We start from the raw sequence: 21994 nt of genomic DNA on the forward strand, positions 1-21994 counted from the left end.
TTTCCCACAAGAAGGTCTAAATGCTGTTTCCAAACCAGTCTCCACGCCGCGTGCAAGAGATAAACTTTATATGTATGGAAATGTTGTACTTAACAGGGCTGAATATCAAACTTTAAAGGATAGGTTTGTTTTTTTTACATCCGTCTTAAAACAATACACACATGCCCACAACTACATTTCAGGGGATATCTGTTTGTAATTGTTCCTCCTCCGTACAACAAATTCCTTCAGTGACAAAATGCCCAGTCTTTGCGGTCAACTGTCTGCGTCAGACAAATCAAATGGGTATCTTCCAAAGTTAGTACGAAATTCCCTTATTGTTTTAAGGTCCCTCTGCCGCAGCTCAACAAGGAAACATCCTCTGGGGAAACCGTAACAGTGTCCTAAAAATACTGTCCTACCAACCAAAATGTGTCCATTGCATGGAGTATTGAAAAGTATCAAGTAACAAAAGCTTGTTTTGAAAGCTTGGTCAGATTCCTGGTTTGGTTACCGATTCTCTGATCAAATGTGTCATGATTTAAATCTGAAAAATAAAATGTGCTTTTATTCCTCAATGTGAAGTACTTGAAGGGCAGCAATTTTGATAACCATCCCTCATTCATCATTTTTAAAATTCTTTATATTTATTTATTTTTCAAGACAGATTAGAAAAACAATCAGCAACATTCATGGAAAACAAGACTCATCTTTTGTCACTGACAGTAAAATCATCAAAGGAAAAGAATTACAGAGAAGATTAATTGATGATAATTAGTTGCAGCTCTATAGTAAATGCCCCCCCGGGCATCAGGGTCCACATTTTTAGCTGCGGCCCTGCGTCTTACACACTAATTTAAGTAGCTGTGTGAAAATGTATTGTTGAAATTCTGGCATTGTGTCTTTATCTACATTTATATTAATAAGTAACAGCTGAATAAATTGTGTGTCTTCAAACTTTCACACACTGGCGTGCGCTTAATACCCTCGTGATCCAACAGCTGCTTCTCAAGCTGCGTGGGATGCATTTCAGATGTGTTGCATACTGGAAAACGCTGCAACACTTTCACGTCCTCGCTCAACCTTTGTGTGTTCCTTCAACTCCTCTGGAAGCTGACAAACACACACACGAACACCATTCCCTTTCAGCGTGTGTAACCAGAGAGCAAAGCCAAGAATGTCGACGCTCAACAGTCTAGCAACTGTGCTGCGGTGAATGTCGTGTTTGAAAGTTAATCGGCTTTACGCAGGCATGAACTCAACACCTGAACACAGTTTAAGGTCTTAAGTGGGAAGATGAATATGTTTGGAATGAGTTTAAAAAAGGCTCTGATGACACAAATGACTATGGATAACAAGGTTTGATAATTTAGAGCGTCCAACTAAAACAAGCCTAATGGAGCACACAGATGTTTGACAGCGAATATCCAGCATAGTGTCAAGATTATGCGTTTTGCTATTTGCCTTAACAAGAGTGAGGGGAATTACCAAGACAGAGTGACTCTTTAATTAGACGTGTTTATCTACATGACACAGCAGTGCTTCCTCGCCACACACCAAATCACACGTCGCCAAATCTCGTCTAAGAAAAGATCTTTATTAAAAAAAACAGTATTACCAGGTACATACTTTACTGAAAAAAGCAACTTTTCAGAGCCAAGGCAGGCATGAATGGTACATCATAATTTTACATGGATAGGCAACATTGCAAATATACGGTGTGTGGAGAGTAAAAAATAAAAACAAAGATGATTGGTCTCTTTTGCCTTAAAAACAACTCTGTAAAACTGGGAATAAACAGTCAAACAAATTGCATAATGCTCTCACCCACCACTCCCACACATACAAACCCCAAAATAAAATACAAACAAATCAGACACAAAGTGAAAAAAGGTTAAAAAACAAACAAAAGGATCATAGATCAAAATGTGCTTTTTGTCTGCCTCCCAAATTAAATTAAACGTCAGTGTCTCTCAGTCTGTCTTTTGAACCTCGAGTCTCCTCTACGAGAAGAAGCCTCCCTTAAGTGTTTTCTTTTCAATGAAACAGCGTCAAGAATGCCAATGTGAATAGCTATATTGCAAAAAAACAGCAAGTAGTGATTTAAAAAAGAAAATTCATATTTAAAGAGGAGATAATTATTTAAAATGGACGCCACTTTCTCACTTTCTAAATGAAGAATAAGCTGTGGAATAGGTTGTGCCTGTTAAGCTGTCACAGTAGAGCCAGGAATAGTTTCTGAAGCAGGGTGTCAACATGTTTTAGTGGTTTAGTAGTGTATATTCCCAGCTTCACATTTCAGTCCCAAATCTGATGTGTTGTATTGGTCTGAATCCAGACAAAAGTCAAAACACAGAAACGCAGCACCTCAAATTATCTTTTCTCTCCCGCACTGGAGGGGAAGTTTAAAGTATCAAACACAAAAAGAGGCCGTTGGTACATAAAACTAACAAAACAACAACACAATGCTTAGTCATGGGAGCACAAGATAAAAACAGATGAATAAATCAACGTGGTCTTTATGGGTCTGGTCCGTTCACACACAAACACACACCCACCCACGCCAAGGTCCATGGTCATTTTCCACACACACACACACACACACACACACACACGGCCACAGGTTCACTGTATGCCAAATATACACACCTCTGCTCTTTCTTGTCTACACCTGTGCTCATCCCAACCGAGAGAAAATAACTCTAGACAGGAAAATAACTCCTATATAAACAACATTCTCAATCTACAGGGTGACCGTCTGTCTGGCCCAACCTCCACAACGATCCCAGTAAAGGGACGATTTAAATTAATGAGCCAAAACTAATGCAGTCATCCCACTTTCTTTTTATATACAGTATATACCCTACATAGAAGTCTACATACAAATTCATCATTAGAATTCGGGTGTTGGCAGCAACATGTTGATAACAGAATTTACCAAAATGTTGGCAAGAAAAAATAAAAACAAGCAGGACAACAAGACCAGAATTAAATGATTGTCAACAAAGGTGATTGCCTTTACAGAAGAATTATAATAAAAAAAAACTGAATATATTTATGTTGCTACAATTGAATGACTTTGTAAAAAGAAGGTGGGTGTGTGTGTGTGTGTGTGTGTGTGTGTGTGTGTGTGTGTGTGTGTGTGTGTGTGTGTGCATGAAACATTTCACCCGCAACACAGCTGCTTTCTTTGGATGCCAACCCCCATCTTCTAATCCCATCTGTGTGGTGATAGAGAGAGAAAGAGAGGAGAGGAGGGGGGAGACGAGGGAGAGAGAGAGAGAGACTCTGTGCATCTGGATCTTCTCTCCTCAGTAGCAGTGGTAGGGCAGGGACGGCCCAGTCTGGGTGATGCACACTATCAGTTTTTCTAGAGGAATAGAGCAAAAGACGTTGATTAACAGTAAATTTATAAAATGTGGGTAATTTACACAACTAACATGGAGGCAACACTAAGACTCACTCTGCGGTATAAGTATGGCACACTGCAGCCACAATAACCAGATGTTCAATAATACTTTAATACCAATATAACATTAAATTGAATATAGTTTGAATTCAGGGTTGAATTATATTGTAACCTTTGTGCAAATAGTTAAATGTATTAGTTTTCCCTGTTGCACAGTATTAAAATCAGGTTACGTTTGATATTCAGTAACACCAGGCAGGACTGCCATCATTCCAGTCTCTGATGAAGTGTGCTACACAAACACAATTATTCTGATCCACTGATTCTGATTAAAGTGTGTGTAAACATCTGTCAAGAAATATCTTGTGCCTTCCTGCATCACTAGTGTATGCATGATTAGAAAAAGGCAAGTGAAGTACAAAATGAGGACAAGCAACAAAGAAGACTGCACTGACACTAAATATTATTTTATAATATACTCATTAATTAAAATTTATGCTATGTAAAACTGAAGATGTCAACGTAAGAAGCAGGTTATGTTCAGGTCAGAATCACCCATCCATGGCAGCAAACATGCCCACAATAACCATGCAGCAAAAAAAGAATTACATTAAGGATTAATGTATATTACACCTTTTTAAACTGTGCAGGAGACAAATCAAGAGATTTGTGGAAGGCTGCGTACTGGGGGAATTCTGATTACTTAAAAGCAAAAGATTAGGGATAGAGACAAACCAATGAGTTTTTAGAGAAGTAACATGTAATCAATAATGCCTCAAAGTGATAATAAGTTGCCAAATGAAGTAAATACCCTGCAGAGCCACAAGAGTGCACTGAAACACATATCTTAAGCCACTGGCAACAGGCTACAACGGATAGAGCTGCAGATGAGTACTTCCTGGATCCTGGACAATATTTTACAGCATGGCAAAAGATTCACTACAACAACTACACGAAATTCCTAAAGTGAGAGTATGTCGATTCTGGCAGTTGCAGCTCCAAGATACACAAAACTATTCTGAGAGAACGCAGATCACACCGAATGGCATGTAAAGTAACAAAGCTGTCTAAGCAGTATAAGTTTGGTAACGCAAGTTAACTTGGCAGAAAGTGTTGGGAAAATGACTGTGACACTGCATTGCGTTTAATTGTTTGACGGTTTTGTAGTTCTGGTATTGTGACAACACTTCTGCACAAAGAAATCTGGGGATTTAAATCTTTATCAGTGTGGGGTTCATCTCTACACAATGCACAAGGAGCACCTTGCAGCATACTATACCAGCATGTACACATCACAACAGGGCATCATATTGTTAAAAATTAGTACAGTAGACCCCAACCGGATGATTCAGTACACCATCAGAGACAGAGTGGTTTCACTGGGGGTTTGATGTTATAAGAAACAAAAGGAGCTCAGAGTCCATGCAGGACGTGAGGTCAGTTGGACATACCATGCTGTTACATGCAGAGGGGGGTAGAGGGGAGAGGGTGAGGGCTAACCATCGTAGGAGTCCAACAGAGGCAAGGAGCCCTTTCTGCCCCCATACACCCCTCGCTGAGAGACAACCAGGAAGAGAGAGAGAGAGAGAAGAGGGAGTGAGTGTGAGAAAAGAAAAATGTCAGTAACTGTTAAGTCTTAAAGGTTAAAGTCAGGAAATATTCACAGTGGTGCAGGAGATTAAGGGTTAGTGTAGTTGAGTGAGTGAGTGATCCAACATGTTAATGTGCACAAGATTGATTTAACCAGTACCGGTAAAGTGTCTGTGGTTTCATCCAGAGTGTGTCTCCTCTCCCTCTGGTCCAGTGTAGAGTAGGCCTCTAAGAAAAACAGATGACAATAATGAGAAGAGGAAAAAAACAAACAACCCCCCCCCCCAACACATTAGGGCTGACCCCCAATAGCTGAAGATTCGGCGATGCAGAGCCTGATTAGACTGTAAATCTCACAGTCGAAGCTTCGCAGCGAAACAAGGATCATGCCATTTTGGCGATATGGGTGTGCTCAACGTCTGATTTTACATAGAACTACTGGTTTTCTCCCAATAACTTCATATATAGCCCATTACATTTCAACGTTTAATGCTGTAAATAAACATGTTCAAAGAATAAAAGTAAATAAATCCAAAATTCTAACCCTAACCCTGGGTCGTGTGTGCGCGGTGGCGGAAGAGGAACATTTCCTGAAGAAACTGTGCCCTGGCTTCACTGGTGTTGTGCAGAGTTGTCCGCACCTCGCGGGACTTCGGATAATTTATCACCGCCGATGAACCACACAAAGAAGATATCGTTTTTAAATAGCCGGCTACTTGAAATTGACCCGCGAGGAACCGCAACGTGCATGTAGTTGTCAGCAGCACAGCATGCACGCAAAACTCAAACGAGACCGGTGAATGACAGGCGATCGCGAGAGAAAAGGGTCTTCAAAAAGCCTCAGTGTAGCTGGAAATTTACAGTATAAGTTGAATGAATACAGACTGCAGCTTCTCAAAATTAAAGCTGCGCTACCGTGTGTAACCCCCCACTCACAATCGCCTCACACAAAAACACACATGATTCGACTATGTAAATCCTTAGTTGGGGACAGCCCTACAACACATCATCTTGACAAAGACATTTTCTAGAAAAGATGATTAATGTACTAACCAGGGCCGAGGTCATTTAGTGGAATCATGTCCCTCTTTTCCCCTAAGATGAAGCAAAACAGTCAAGTTAAACAAAACGCATCAGCTTCATATGTACAAGTCTAAATGACCAACTAACAGCTAGTGAGCTTCATGAAGTATCTTAAAAAGCTCTAACATTAGTCTTACCTGTACAACCTTTCGAGAAACCTTTAAACTAAGTTACCATTTTTAAAATTTATAATTCATCAGAATCAGAATGCTTCTAACCGCACACTTTTTCCTTGCACACTGACCTCTGTCTAGCAGTGGTGTGGTGCTGTCTTCATAGGTGCCGTTGGCTCGGGTGCTCGGGCCGTTTGTTGTGCTGGTGTGAGGGTTGAGGTTGACCATGAAGTCAGTCTTCTTCCAGCCGTCTTTCTCCAGAGGCCGGCGCAGCTCTTTGTGGGCCCAGACGAGCTGCAGCACCTGGCCGGCCCCCCGCACCTCACGTTCTGAGCGCTTGCTGTAGGACACAGAGATACATTTATTTAACGTTTGTTTTATAGGCACAGCTTCTTGAACTGCCAGTTCAGGTCTGTCACAAAAAGATACTTCAGTCCTCAACATCTAAGAGCTATTTAACTTCAAAAATGCTTGCTTTACAGAACACACGTACCCGTCCTTGTTGATAAGCACCAGCCTTTCAATGCCCTGTGAGGCTCGAAGGGTCTTTGCTGCCTCCAGACTGTTTCCTAGGACCTCAGCAAGCGTGCTCAGTACAGACGCCACCGTCTCCTCTGATAGAGCGCGTCCAGACTGACTCTGGCCTCCGGGCAGGTTGGCCACAAGGTGAGGCACTGCATGCAAACCTGCAGGACAAACAGTGTGTTGAGAAAATCTCTGGCGTCACACGAATGCAAACATAAAAAAAAACATGCACACACACTTGCTGAAGTGCATGGAATATTGTATTTAGAATAAATGTAAACGATATCCAGCAATACAGAAGTGTGTGTTATATTCTCTGTGAATAATCTGGACACATAATCCAGCATCCTTACCGAGCAGTTCGCGGTTGCGGTTGTCGATGGCGAGGTTCCTCAAGGCTCCGGACATTGCCCGAACCACACGGTCATTGCCGTGAGCCAGCAGCTCTGCCATAATGGGAAGACCCTTCTCTAGACGCACAGTGGCCCGAATATACCGACCATACTGAAGAACAAGTAGATAGAGGGAGATGGGAATATAATTTTCAGCGGTTTCATTCCAGTAACAATAACACGGACTTCATCACAACTGAGTAATCAGAGATTACATTTCCTTTAACAGAACCAAAATGCTCATTCAGATTTGGTTTCAGATGAAGACTTTATCCTGAAAACAAAACTAATAATCCCCCTCCCCACTTTTCAACAGCAGAGTTTAAACTTCGTTAAGAAATGGTACTAACAGTCCATCGACCGGCACAAAGGTTCTGGATGGCACCGGCAGCAGCCTCCAGCACCGAGGGGTTCTTGCTCTCTCTAAGCAGCGATGTGTAAACACGAACCACCTCTGGTTGGAACAACAGCTCGTAACCTGAAGTTGAAACAATGAGACGCGTGTTAGTCAAAGATACCTATACCAGAAATTACAAATGATTTCAAGAGGAAAAGAGACATGCATACCTTTGGCAGGCGTTGTCCTCTTTGGAATGTCAACCTGATCTCCACTCCCATCATCTGCATCCTTCTTTCCTGCAGTAAGAAATAAAAATAAATAAATAAAAAAATAAAAAATAAAAAGAGAGAACATGAAAGACTGAGCTGAAGAAATGACAGATAATGTGAAGTTTGGTTGAGACTAGCAGTCAGTTATTCTGAGTCCTCTACTCTGGTATATTGTCATGTGAAATGAGACCGTGCAACCAGTGGAACAAGCACTGTGAACATGCAATGTCGTTTGCGTGACATCAGGTGACCATGCTCATGAACTGGATGTTCAGTCAACATTATGAGAAATTCTTATTTGTCTAGTGAAGTATTATTCTTCATTAGTAAAATGAGCCATGACAGAGTGGAATAGTTTTGAAAGTTCCTGAGAACACCAAGAGGAGAATCTTACCTTTGGAAAACCACTCATCTAAACACAGCAGAGAGAGGGGAGGACGGGGAGGTAGGTGGGAAGAAAGATGGGAGAATGGTAAGAGGAAAGAGAGAGGAAAGAGAGAGAGAGAGGGGGAAGAGGAAAAGGAGGTAGAGTGTGAAAAACAGCGACAGGTGCTTCTGCCACCAACAAGCTCAAACCGACCAGCAGCTACCCATCTTTCAACAGCCAATCTTGTAGACACAGTGTAAAACTAAGCTCCAACAGCTGTCTGACACTGACCTTTGCCCTTTCGAGAGCCAAAGCAGCCACCTTTATTAACAGGGGCCGGCCCATGGTTGAGGGGTGTGGTCTCTGCGTAGCGCTCGTAGCCTGGGACTTCACGGTGAACATGATAGGACAGATTCCGCAGGAGGCAGACGCAGTTCTCTACCAACTGCAGGGAGAGAAGGAAAGGGGACGACATGATCAAAAGGTGGAGACTGAAGAAGAAAGGTGCTTTGGTTTCATTTTTAATGGAGCCGAAGATAAAAATCTGTCATCTGACATGAGTAAATAGGTACCTTATTATCCACATCTTTGCGGTTGATCTGTGACTGGACAATGTACATGAGTGAATCCACCAATCCTGTGCATTCCCTCAGCTTCCGCCTGGCCTCGCTGCGTTCTGAACTCACATTCCTGTTGGGAGAGAGGGAGAAGTTAAACACATAATTGCATGTTTTCTTCTAAAAATAAAGTCTCTGTTTCTCTTTCTTGGGTTTCCATCCATTGATTGGTTGCGTACCTAAGGCAGCCAGCAGTGTTGGTCAAGGCGGTCTCCCACTCCAGATGGCGTGGTTTGCAGCTTTCCTCTCCCCCGTTGCTTCCTCGCTCCCAGCCGGAGTGAGGAACGACCACCTCGTCAGTTAGGGCATGCAGGGCGTGGTCCACAATCTCCATCTTTACTGAGTCGTGGGAAGAGAGGTTCCACAAGGTGCCTGGGACAATATAATAAAAACCGTTAATATCAAAAGACCACACGATAACACGTGTTATATGCCATTGCTAGTTTCTTTTACTGTTTTTCCTTTTGTATCGTTTGTCTCATCCATGCTGGACTGAATTTGTGTTTTTGTTGCTTTGGTTTTCATCCTTAGTGTTCTGTAAATATTTGGACAAGCTTGTTGAGTGAATGTTGTTATAACCAAACCCAGCTAATCATGTGTGTGTTCAAATGCTAAAAAAGTAAGTCAGAAGAAAACCGCCAACATAACAAAGTACATAGTTTAAAAAACAACAACACAATTGATCTATACAAGCATCATATGATATTGTTACCTGTGATAGTGTCAGTGAGGTCTTGGTCGCGGGCTTTTCTCAGTAATCTAACCAGACCGGGCACTCCATCGCAGTTCTTGATGGCGATCTTGTTGTCATGGTCTCGCCCATATGAAATGTTCTTTAGTGCTCCGCAGGCTGAGTGGTGCACCTCTTTGCTGGGGTGGTCCAGCAGTGACACCAAGGACGGGATGCCCTTCAGACGACGCACCTCTGACTTAACCTACACACACGGAAAATGTGCACGTTGAGGATTTACAGATTAGCCACAATACAAAAAGATACGCATTTGTTAAATACTGTTGCATTTGAACGTGACGATTGCTTCACCTTATCATTTTTGAATGTGAGATGCTGAAGGAATGCAGCAGCGTTGGTCTTGACGGGGTCCAGACGGTAGTTCAACATGGCGATGACCTCCGGCAGCTCTGGCTGTCTCCATGATGCGGGAGGACCCTTCCTAAGTGTGCTGTCCAGTGAAGCCATGCTCCCCCTGTCCATTGTCATGGGAACGCCCCAAGCATAAGGGTCGACTCCCCCCATGTCACCATCCAAAGTATCCTCGCAGCTCCTGCGCATGGCAAAAGGAGATAAATAGAGAATCATCTGTTAGGTGTGTCTCAATAAACAGATTCAGTATTTCACATTAACTTGGCAGAGTACATCGTACACGTTGCACACATACATGATCCCATTGAAAAAACGACTGATATGTCACCACAGCAATGCCTTTGTGTTTTACCTGAGTCTTCGTCGGTCCATACCCCCCGGGTCCGGGCCCCAGGCGTGGCATGGTACCGTAGCCTCCAGGGTGTATGGGTGGAGGCCCCATGCCATAGTCATCATACCCGACACTGCGCTGGTCATCTTCCAGGCCATAGTGGCCGTGGCCATACCGCATCTCCATCGCTGAGCCCAGGGCCCTCATTCCCCGGCTCACCTGGGGTTGTGCTGAATACGGGTCAAGTTGCTGACGGCTTGGGGCCCGGTAGCCAGAGTCCAAGGTCCTGTAGACATCAACTGGCCTATGGAAACAAGGGAACAGAGTTACTAAAGTAAGAAATTCCTAATTAGCAAGAGTTAGGACCTTGTCCAAGCAGATAACACCACTGTAACAGCAGAGTGAAAGTCTTTAAACTCTCAAGACAAAAGCTGATCTTCAGAAAATGCAACTGAGAAACAGTTTTCAGAAAAAAATAACTAGATGGCAACTGTCTTTAACTTTGTTTTAAGAGCAACTATCTGAAATTGTTCAAACATGGAGCATGTTTTCATTGGCCTTGTAGAACAGCGTGTTTAACAGATGTACAAATGTGACATACTAATAAAGCAGAACAGGGAATTACGCTTTTGAGTCACTCATTATTAAGATGACCTGTCCTTTAAGACAATATATTTCAGATTGCAAAACAACAATCACAATGCAATGTGCCACTCAAGCACTCTTTTATGCAGGGGTTGTGTACCTGTAGCGGTCATCCATGTGTGAGCCCCTGCTCAGGCTAGTGTATGCTTCTGATGGTGGGCCTCCCCTGTAGTCATCATAACCCCCCACAGGGCCATAGTGGTAGTTTCTGGGCACTGTGGCCGTAGGGTAGTCTCCTGGTACAGCCTGCCTGTAAGGACGGTCCAGTGTGGCGCTGTAGCCGCCCATACCAGACACCAACAAGCCCCCGTCAATGGACATGGATTCAGAGGGCAGGACTGTGCGCGAGATTGGTTTCTTCATCTAAGGAAGTGCGAGATAGTGGATGTATAGCAAATTGAATAGAAATTAAAAGTTTACACAATTCCTTTAAAATTAGTCAGATGAGATCATAGTCCATAGGTCATCTCATGTCTTACCCCATTGTCAGGCCGCCGTGCGGTTCCCTCATCAGAGAAGACTGAGCGCACTTCCTGGGAGTCGTCCTCTGGTGTGTAGCTCTCATCTAGAGCACCGTGTGCAGGTCCACCATTCTGTACTGTAGCAGAGACACACCACACACATATAAATTTAAATTACTGACACTTACTGCATAAATACAAGACAAATTATTACATTTATATGATGAACGACAGACTAGAGCTTTTTTTTTTATGTGAATATTTTCTCTTTTTCTTCTTTTTTCTTTACTCCTCTATGACAGTAAACAGCATATCTTTGTGTTGTGGACAGAACAAGACATTTAAGGAGTTGCTCTTGGGAGCTTTAGGAAACGCTGATCGACATTTTTCACCATTTTCTGACATTTATAGACCAAACAACCAATCGAGAAAATAATCAACAGATTAATGGACAATCAAAATAATCAGTTACAGCCCTACTACACAAACCCATACCTGTGTGCCGTTTATGTATGAGTCGGTCAGTTTCAGGCGCTCTATGTCTGCATCACCTAAACGACCGTTCTGGGATGAAAGAGAAAGACACAACAAATATGTAATGTAAAATCTCCTACAATTCTGCTAAAAGCAGCACATGAAAGTGAGGTCAAAGGCATGCTTCCCAGAAGCCAGTGCTGTCTACTTTCTTGCAACCACCCAGATGACATTACTGCTGCTGAAGCACATTCAGTGCTGACCAAACGGTCCCTGTTTGTTTATAGTCTGTGAATGACTGCCAGACTTGAGGGAGGACATTCTGGAGCGCAGCCACTCATTCTCACACCCAACTTCCTCCTGCTTTATTCAGTTACATAATCAATGTCAAACTGTATGACTTGGACTTCTAATAAACCCTGAGAAACAAATTTTTATGCAATATTACCGCCTCAGTCATCAGCAACAGCCTCAGGCAGAATCACATCTGAACACTATATGATTGAGCTACTTTGGAAATCATACTCAACAACGTACTGTAGTGTAGCCTACGCCCTTAAAGTAGGCAGGTGACGCAGCATGAAACTACCTGACATCATCTTCAAGGCAACAACCCTCTTCACTTTTCCAGTAGTTGGGAAACAACACACACACACACACACACTTTAGCTGCAGTCTTTATTCACTGACAAACTGTAACCTACACTGTACATTTCCTGCTAAACTTCACTGCTCGCTTTCCCTCAGCCACACACTAACTACACACACAAAAAGGAGCTACTCGATGGCGACCGCGAGGTGGGGATAACGTTACAAGACTAGTAAAAAAGAAAAATGCCATTCACGTAATGTAATTTGCAGTTGTATATCAAACTGCACTTTAAATTGTGTCCACAAGGAGGCAGAGCTGTTATTTAAAAGCAATGGGAAGTGCAGATTGTGCTTTTACAACAAGAAGGGCACACTTCCTCTGCAGCTGGTCTTTCCTATAATACCACCTCATTTATCAACAACTCAGAGCATTTCTCCAAAGTTGTGACAGACTGTGCAGCTGGCAAAGCTGAAAAATGAAACACCTACAGTTGGTGCTAAGCCAAGAAAGAAAAAAAAAACAAAAAAACAAACACATTCCAGCTTTTTTTGCCTTCATCCTCCAGCTGCCCCACACTAATCAAAAATAACTTTCAAGGATTCAAAGAGACAAAACACAAGATCTAATCTATGTCAGCAAGCCCTTGAAAGAAGGGAAATATTTAGGAACACATTTTAAAGTATTCTACTCGGTCAGTGTAGAAGAACTGAAAAACGTGTAGGGTTACCTGTGAGCAAAATTATAATGACTCTCCTTTAACTGCTCTTCCAAGCCTCTACATACACGTACGCCAAGTTTACCACTTCCTGATTGTCTTTTGGTAAAGACAACATAACGGGACATTAAGGCAAGATTTATGACCTTGTCTAAGCAGATAACTCCGTTGCAGAGTAAAAGTCTTCAAACTCTCAAGACATAAGCTGATCTTCAACTTCAAAATGGACATATATCACAATATAGTACATTTTCAAGAAAATCAACTATAAATAATAGATATAGATAGAATAACCAGATGGGATTCTGTTTTTAGTTCACCCAGAAAATGTAATTACTTACAGTAATTACCTTACAGATCAAGGTACATTTATTATTCCATATTTGCTATACAGCAATCCTGCTGTTAATTATTTGCAACACTGTCCACATTGGTATTAACTGGTGTTAGAGCTGGAAAGATTTGTCCATTAATCAATCCATATAGTGATAGAAAATTAATTGGGAACTAGTTTTAAATCAAATAATCATTTAAGTTGTTTTTTTAAGCAAAAGTTCCAAAAGATTCATAGGTTGTGCAATATTTACTGGTTTTCTTAGTGTTCTACGGTACCAATTTGCATGTCTTGGGTTTTGGACTGTTGGACATTTTACAGATAAAACAAATACATTTATCGAGAAAATAATCAGCACAATAATCAGTAATAAAATAAATGAATCGAAGCACTGAAAAATGTGTCAAAACATCTGATGGTAGACATTTACAAAGCCTGATAGCAGAACTAACATCAACACATTTCATGAAGGAGCGTGCGAAATAGCAAAAGAGAGAGCAGGATCAACAGAGGTAATGATGAATTTAACTGCTGAATGATTTAAATAAATAAAAATAAAAAGATTTTTGTCATGAACAAGAAACCACACTGGATGCAGGACTATGCGACACATGCATGACCACATTCAAAAAGAAAGATGACATGCTGGAACAGAGAGAAAGATAACTGAAATTCCACAGAGGGGGCCGACGAAAGGTGTATGTGTCAGAGTGTATCTGGTAAGGGACACTGAAGGCATGATGAAAATGTTTGATGATGTGCATCATCTCAGGCATGTCTAAAGTAGTGGAAGTATGCGTAGGCATGAACCGATATACTTGCAGATGACAGAGACGAACAAAAACACACATGGACACAAACTCGTAGGGCGCTGGTAGAGAGGAGGCTGGGTGGAAGTAGAGAAGGGATGAATAACAGATGGATGGATGAACTTTTGAGGACTGGATGGAGGAAATGATGATCCATGGATGGCATGTTAAAAGGGAGAGATGGGGGGCTATACGCGTATGAGAGACTGTGGACGGGGATGCACGGGTTTGTTGGGGAGTGTTACCTGTGTGTGAGGGAGAGGGCGACCCAGGGCCGAGGGGCTGGTGGCGGGGAGGCCCACTCTCCTCCTCTCCTCCTCCAGCGCCCGGGTCAGCTGTTCAAACTGCACCTCCTGCTCCCTGACCGACTCCAGCAGAGCCGCTGCACTCTCACACTGCTCCATACACACTACACGGCCCCATGGGGAAAGAAGGGGGGTGGGGGGCGTTACACACATCCATACCAGCTTGAACACACTACAGCACAGGGAGGGGGTGTCTAACAAAAACACAGACACACCTCTCCATACAAAGTACAGAAAGATGCAGTGGGTGTAGGATTTTTTTGGGTTGATATTAAAGTGGGAAGAGTTATTTGAACATATCTGATTTATCTGCTTACAATTTTTGTTTGGTGACGCTGAGATGCCTTCTTGGAAAGCTACCAGCACCTTAAGGATTGTGGGTCAATTCTTTTACAGCAGTCACAACTGTAAAGACGTGTTTCTGGTTGAAACTCAGGCATGAAAACTCCCATTATACTGTGTTCTCATGTACAACGACAATTCCTTTGTAAGCCTGTCATGGCGTAATGACTCATTCATTCAAGAGTTTCCCCGCGCTGACTTTAAAGGTGCCAGATTTGCTCAAATTTCATACCACCTTCAGCAATTCATGACCACGTCAGCACTGCTGAAAACTATATCTAAAAAAAGGACTGTGTTAAATGCATCACTGCCGACTACTAAGTGCAACAGTGAAATCCTTCCATGATGGCTTCATGTGAAAAATACAGCACAATAAACTACCCAATTAGTGCCATTAAAAGCACACATCACATGACACCGTGCTGTAAATTAAAACACAATACGAGACAAGCGCTGCAGGAGGGTAGAGACAGATTCTGACCCTGGTTATTTCACACTGCTAATAAATATAGCAACATATTGATTACAATAATGTAGATTTATTGCAATATTACATGTGTCAATTATCACCATCCCCTGCATCCAGATAAACATTAGCACTTGCATGGCATGCATGGAGGAGTCCTCTGGGCTTTTGGCCCTCTCAGACTCCACACCAGAAAACACTTTCTTGAACATAAAAGGCAGACAAAGAGATTATTAGATAAATCCTCAGTGTGCAGTGTGTAGATTTTGCAAAGCCGCAGTGATGTGCTGCCAGAATTCCCCCATCCCCTCCTTTAAGAAGCAAATGTGGTGTCTTTGCATGTTTACCAGAATCAAAAAGTAGTTTTAGAATCATGAGGAAAATGTTTAGGTTAATTTTCCATACTTACTTGACTGAATACTTACTGAAATTTGACACAACAATTTAAAATCACAAAGTCCTGGTAGGCTTGAAAGAATATGTATCCTTGGTTATTTGATAGTTTTTTTGTGTAACTACTTTCTCCGTTCATTAGCAGCATAATTTACGGTGACAGAGTTCTACATTATGCAAAAAACTGTCAAACAGGATGGAGAGAAGCACCTTTTATACTTCATAGAGGAAGCTTAACACCACAACACTCAGTCCAAGGAGAACTGCAAACTTCTCTTTACGTTTTAAACCAAACAAATTTTGGTTTAACACAAGAGCAGAGACATGGTCTCAAAGCTCATTTCAGAGATAAATCAGAAATACACACCTTCACCTGTGAGCGTGGTTTGGTAGTAGCCAAGGTCAGAGGTCGAGCTCTAGTTGCTCATGGGTAGAAGGCCACCGAACCACCGAGCCCAGAAACAGGAAGGAATGGACTGCAGAGACAGAGAAAGAGACAGGGAGGTGGAGGGAAGAGAATAATAAGGAGAAAGCGGGAGAAATGTTTAATTTAGTGAAGGCACCTGTGTTTGAAAAACAGCAACATAGTGAGAATGCGTGTCAACGGGGCTGCGTTTGCTCTATGAGCAGAAAAACACAGCCTAAGACAGAGACCTACAGTAGCTCTAGCTTTTAGACACACCCTGTATTTACTCAACATTTGGCCTGAGAACAGCAACTAGCTGCGAGGAGTTCACCAACCTGCAGCTCTTTCTGGGCCAGAGAACACTGATAGTCAGCATAAAGAGAAAGAGGGATTTAGAGATAGCAACATCCTTCAAGAACCAAATGTTCTCTTATCAACTCATTCTTTTCTTCCCCAGTTTAGCCTTTCTCCTCTAATCTGTCTTCGTCTACCCCTGGCCCAGCTCTGTCAGATCACTACTCTTGTTCTCAACATTAACTCTGCCTTTCATCTCTCCCGGTACGCCTCTTTGTTATCTTGGCTCTGCTCTGAGAGAAAGACATTGTTATATCAAAGCCAAACAAGTGGAGACTCAGGTCCTCTTATCTGTTGATGTACTTCTCTTCTGCAGCAGCACAGATCCCAGTTAGCACTGGCTTGAAAGGTGAATAAACCCAGGCATTGCCACACACCTGCATGACCGGTTGGACAAGGTAGAGGAGGGGCGACCAAATTTCAGTTTCTCAATACCTCTCTCTGTCTAGCCAACATGCACAGACACACTCTTCTGGAGAACCTGGAGTGTAAGTTTGCAGCAAGTTCGGAAACAAACAGGGACCTGCGTTTAAATTTCAGGAAGCAGGTGTCTGTGTGATTGACAGTGACAAGTGCAAATTGAAAAGACATGCGTAGGTGTAATGAGTTAAAGTGGAGAGATGGTGACGAATGACTCACAGTTTCACCTGCATTCGATTGTGCAAACCAAAAATAAAAGGGAAAAGACAGACAGACATGATGCCATCACCGTTGGATAGACTATTACGACACGCTTTTGTTCATAACATGAAGCCTGCAGAAACTGCATCTGTTCCTCTAAGGCTATCAAATGGATGACACACACACACACACACACACCCCCACACGTATATGACTTTGCTTATTTTTAAAAAGTCCCAGCTTGGGGTGTGACCAGGGTGGAAAAAAAAAAGGGAGAAAAGTGGGATGGCCTGATGAGAAAACGAGGAGTGGCATTTCTCAAGACAAAGGAATTTGTAGGAACCAAAAGCAGGATTTGCATGTGGGATAAGGCTGACTGACAGGAAGACATGATGTCACATACACACACTATCTTTTGCTCAATGGCTGTGGCGCCTCAGAGCCATAACCTCCCACCTGAGCAAACCACACACATGCCTATATATGGTCACAGCCAGGACAGGGCTGATATTATCCACTGTAGACAGACAAGAGTAGGAGCTGCAAACAAATAAAACAAGGTGAAAGACAGCAGTTTTTCAGGGGAGTGGGAGGGTAAACTGGAGCGAAAGAGTGGTGTAGAGATACAGAAAGGAGTGCTGAATAAAAGATAAAAAGCTAATCTTGCATTCCTGGCATTATCTCTTGCCAATTTAGCACAGCAGCCCACCCACTGTAAAATGACCTTAGCAGGACACTGGCTAATAATATTTTAGAGATCTGTGTTTAATGTACTATTGTAGAATTTCAAGGCAAGTTTTCTCATTACCCAAACACAGAGAAACGCAAAACTACTGGCACCTTTCCATAACTTTAAGCCACACGTAAACACTGTCTCGCTCCTTATCTTATATCCGATGCACGAAATAACCATTATAAACATGGTACACGCTATCTAATTTCACTAATGAGCACAACTGTCATTCACACAAGATTAATTAGAAACAGTGATAGACATTTCTTGGCAAGTGTACACAGGAATGTGTGTGTCTGTGTTAACCACAGCCAGTGGAGGGAATCTGCAGCTGTCAGTCCGGGAGGTTAGGAAAACAATAAGAAGTTTGTGCAACTGAGAACAAGAAGGCAAGTGTGAAAAGAGTCGGAGTGTAAGAAGGATAACTATTGGACATATTTGAGTGTGAGTGTTTAAATGTGTCTGGGGGAGGTCGAGTTCGAGTCACTCTTTACACACTCGCGACTTCTGTCCTCCATCCGTCCTATCCATTTCACAGCTGTTAGTTTTGGCATTGAAAGCCAGCGGAGAGTTTCGTTGAACAATGAAAACAAAATCTAGTGCGGACCCATTGTCACTCCCATCCCCTTTCCCTCCATACCAACTTCCTGAGAAACAGGATGTTATGTATTCGACATCAGAGAGGCGTAAAGGGACGTGCCGGCTACTTAAGCTTACCATTTTCCTCAATAGAAATACTTTACACAAAACCACGAGAGCCTATAGGATGCACACTTTAATAAAACCACCTGCTGATGGTTGACTTTCTCCAACCATCAGTAGTTGTTCATGCGGTGAAAATCCCCCATGGCCAATATTTTTATCATAAGACCACAAACCACTTCCCATTTTGCTAATATTGTTCTCCATCTACTGTTTTCTGTTCTGCTTTCATGAACTTTTAGAAGCAATCTCTCTGAACCTGCATGACTGAATAATCACATTCATGTTTTTATAACAAGTTCCTCTATTCAGGTCTGTCCCCACAATCTAACCACTGACCATCTATTGGCAACAATTTTAAAAACTCAATTATCAAATAATAAAAATCCCTGGTTCCAATGTCTCAAATGTAAATATCTGTTGTTTTTGTTACTCCTCTATGATAGTAAATTGATTATCTTTGCATTTTGGACTGTTCATCAAAACAAGCAAGAGATCGCCTTGACTTCAGAGAAATTGTGATTAAGAATGGATTGGCCCATTTTTTGTCATACGTGCATCCTTCATTCACTACAGACCTGTCCAATTACAAAGTCACTATCAGCAGCAAAGCACTATGTTTTTAAAAAAATCATTGAAGGGTGAGGGAACAAGAGCATACAAAGGTAAAATAAGGCAGCAACAAACAAAATGTCAATCATAGTGCCTTGAGGTCAGCAATTTACACACACTCCTCTCATCTGATCGAGCCCTGACACACCACGAGTCACATCTCTCCATCTGATTCTGCAGCATGACTCACTCAACCCTGTCAGAAGACATCTGTGATCATATGCACATGTGTGTAACCAACAATACAGCCTTTGTCGACTTAATGAAACTCTGGATAATGCAATAAGTGCCTACACCTGCCACGAGCAGCAAAACCTCCCGCTGAAACACTGTCAAAATCTGTTCACGCATCCCAATGTAGCTCTCAAGTCAGTGTGATGCCACCAGCGCTGGTTTAAGCTGAGCGTGGCTTGTAATGGGATTGAAGGTTTAGGCCACTAATCAACTTACCTCCCAACACATACATGCTGTTAACATGCACGTACATAAGCACACACCTACAGTTTAGGCCCTCTGTGGATTAACCTGCACACCTCAAGAGAGCAGACACAATTGCAGCTGGCGCTGGGGGCACGCATCAACAATCAAACAATGACACGGAGACAGCAGTCAGGAAAGGCTTGATATATGGGTGTTCACCGCCACACATGGTGTTATTAGTGGTGTCACCTGCAGCACATTAAATCAGCTACTGCCCGGTGATCCCTACACACACACACACACGCACACAAACCAGGATTGTCCCCCACAGGAAAAGGCACTCACCTGTACTGCAATGCCTCCCTGCATGCAAATAATGTTTACATGGGAAAAAACTAGTTTACTTGTTCACACTCAAGCAGACAGTTATCCCCACCCAAAACAAGTTCACACAGGACCCACCCAACAGGTTCACTAGCTTAAAAACTTCCCAACATCCCAGGCTGCGTGACAGACTGCAACTGGAGGACCATGGCCCTTAAAACAAACTCAAAATAAAACAAACAAAAACACAGGCTGAATGTTTACAATGTGTTGTCAAACAAGTAGCGAGTCATTTACCTTCAACTAATATTGTCTCCCTTTAACAACAATAACCGTGGAGGTGATGAAATCTGCTTGACCTCAATCTGACACAAAGACGCTTAAAAACGAAACAACTAGAGTTTAAAACGCCGTACATGGGTGTGACTAGATAACTGACCTCAGTCTACTTCAGCTGTAAACCCGCATGACCATCACGTTGTCGTGTCAGTTCATATTCCCTGTTTGAGTCTGTAACATCTCCTTCCCACAGACCTTTCTGTGAACCATCTGGACCCTGCTCACAGTCAACACTTCCCTCATCTAGCCACCACAGGCTGTCATGAATTTGCTAACGAAATATAGCCAATCTAGGGCATGCAGCATTTAGCTAACAATAAGACGTGGGTATAAAATGACTCTCACGAACAAAGACTCGCGTAACCTTACTTTGAGCGTTGATTCACTCGGTGCTTGTGCTATAACGCTGCTGCCCAGATAAATGACAATGTTGGAGATCAAATAAGCCCCAGTTGGCAAGAACGCTCGCTCAGCACCCGCATGACCTGGTTTGGCTGTCTTGCTACGTTAGCATCACAATAACCCACATAGAGCGGTGCCAACAACCAGGCTAACGTTAGCGTTAGCATAACGTTAGCAAACACAAATTAGCCACAAGAGCTGGAGTTAGCGTGTGTTCTACTAAGCGGCGTTTTAAAGCTAATATAGATGGTGTTCTCCGTTTTAGCCGCTGGTATCAATGACTCTCTTCAATCAGTTATAATACTGCACACGACAGTAAAAGCAACGGCATGAACTTTTAACGTTAGCACCGTTAGCTAACATTAGTTAGCATAGTGTAGTTCTGCTGATCTGTCGATGACCACTCCTTGCCAACGCTGCAGTGCATCCACTATCTGCGGGGGGAAAACGCGGCCCCTATATCAACCATGTGATAACATTTATGTATTCACTCACCTGCTCGTGGAAAGCTTGCTCCGACCGCTTCCAGACTATTCCGTTTTCTTCAGTGTTTTCTCCCCTCTTTTCCCCTCCTTCCCTTGGTTCTGGGTCAAGCTCGTTAAAGACGAATCGACATCACCGAGTTTCTATCAGACAGAGACTGGGCGGGATCAACAAGCGGACTTTACCGTAAAGACGGCGCACACTGAATTCCTCTTCTCATACAGGTGTTTTAACACAAGTTTCTAGACAGGCCTGTTTATTTAAAAAGCCAGTAGCCAGTGATTAGGATTAAAACCCTTGTGTTTCTGCCAAGATAAAACACACTGACTGATATGAGAAAGCCTATGATTGTGAAATGGGAGTAAGGGGGTTTAACCTCTGTTGCAGTGATAGAATAAATGGCTACCTCCCACCTCTTCCTCTCTCCTCCTATTTATTTCCGTCAGTCGCTCCCTATGGTCGCTCCCTCTCCCTCACATACACACACACTGATGTCATTTCATTGATTGCCCAAGAACAATAGCCTGAGAGGAAGCAGCATTTCTTGAGGAAGTACAACAAGGGCATTCAACACCAACACGATAAAACTATTGGCACATAAAACCACTACCAGTCACCGTCCTGGTCAGCGTGTGCCTTTAAATAGATTGATGGTAAAGAGCCTCTGAGAGTAATCAGTTGATTTATATGAATCATGCTTGACCGCTGAGCTATTTAAGGATCACTTCAACTGCAACTCTAAAGCTTTATTTATGTGTAAAACTCATAAACTCAAGATTTTGTGTTAATGCCACCTTTACAATAATTACTGTACTTTTAGTCCTGTCTATTATGTTTAATACACTCAGGAGTTTAAAGACCTTTGGGTGAAATTAAAGTAAAAAAAGTAGAAGCCTGATAAACAATGCTTTAGTGTGGGCTTGGTGGAAAGAGGAACAATGCAAG

The 21994-nt window shown here is 42.5% G+C and overlaps 1 pseudogene; it reads right to left on the reverse strand.

Annotated features, from left to right (window-relative positions):
* Positions 1 to 1555: 1555 nt before the first annotated feature.
* LOC119888293 lies at positions 1556 to 21409 on the reverse strand (annotated as a pseudogene).
* Between the last annotated feature and the right edge of the window lie 585 nt (positions 21410 to 21994).

The sequence above is a fragment of the Micropterus salmoides genome, unplaced genomic scaffold (genome assembly GCF_014851395.1).
Source record: "Micropterus salmoides isolate LMB-PRFRI ecotype aquatic unplaced genomic scaffold, ASM1485139v1 Ms_hic_scaffold_5, whole genome shotgun sequence".
NCBI classification, from domain to species: domain Eukaryota; kingdom Metazoa; phylum Chordata; class Actinopteri; order Centrarchiformes; family Centrarchidae; genus Micropterus; species Micropterus salmoides.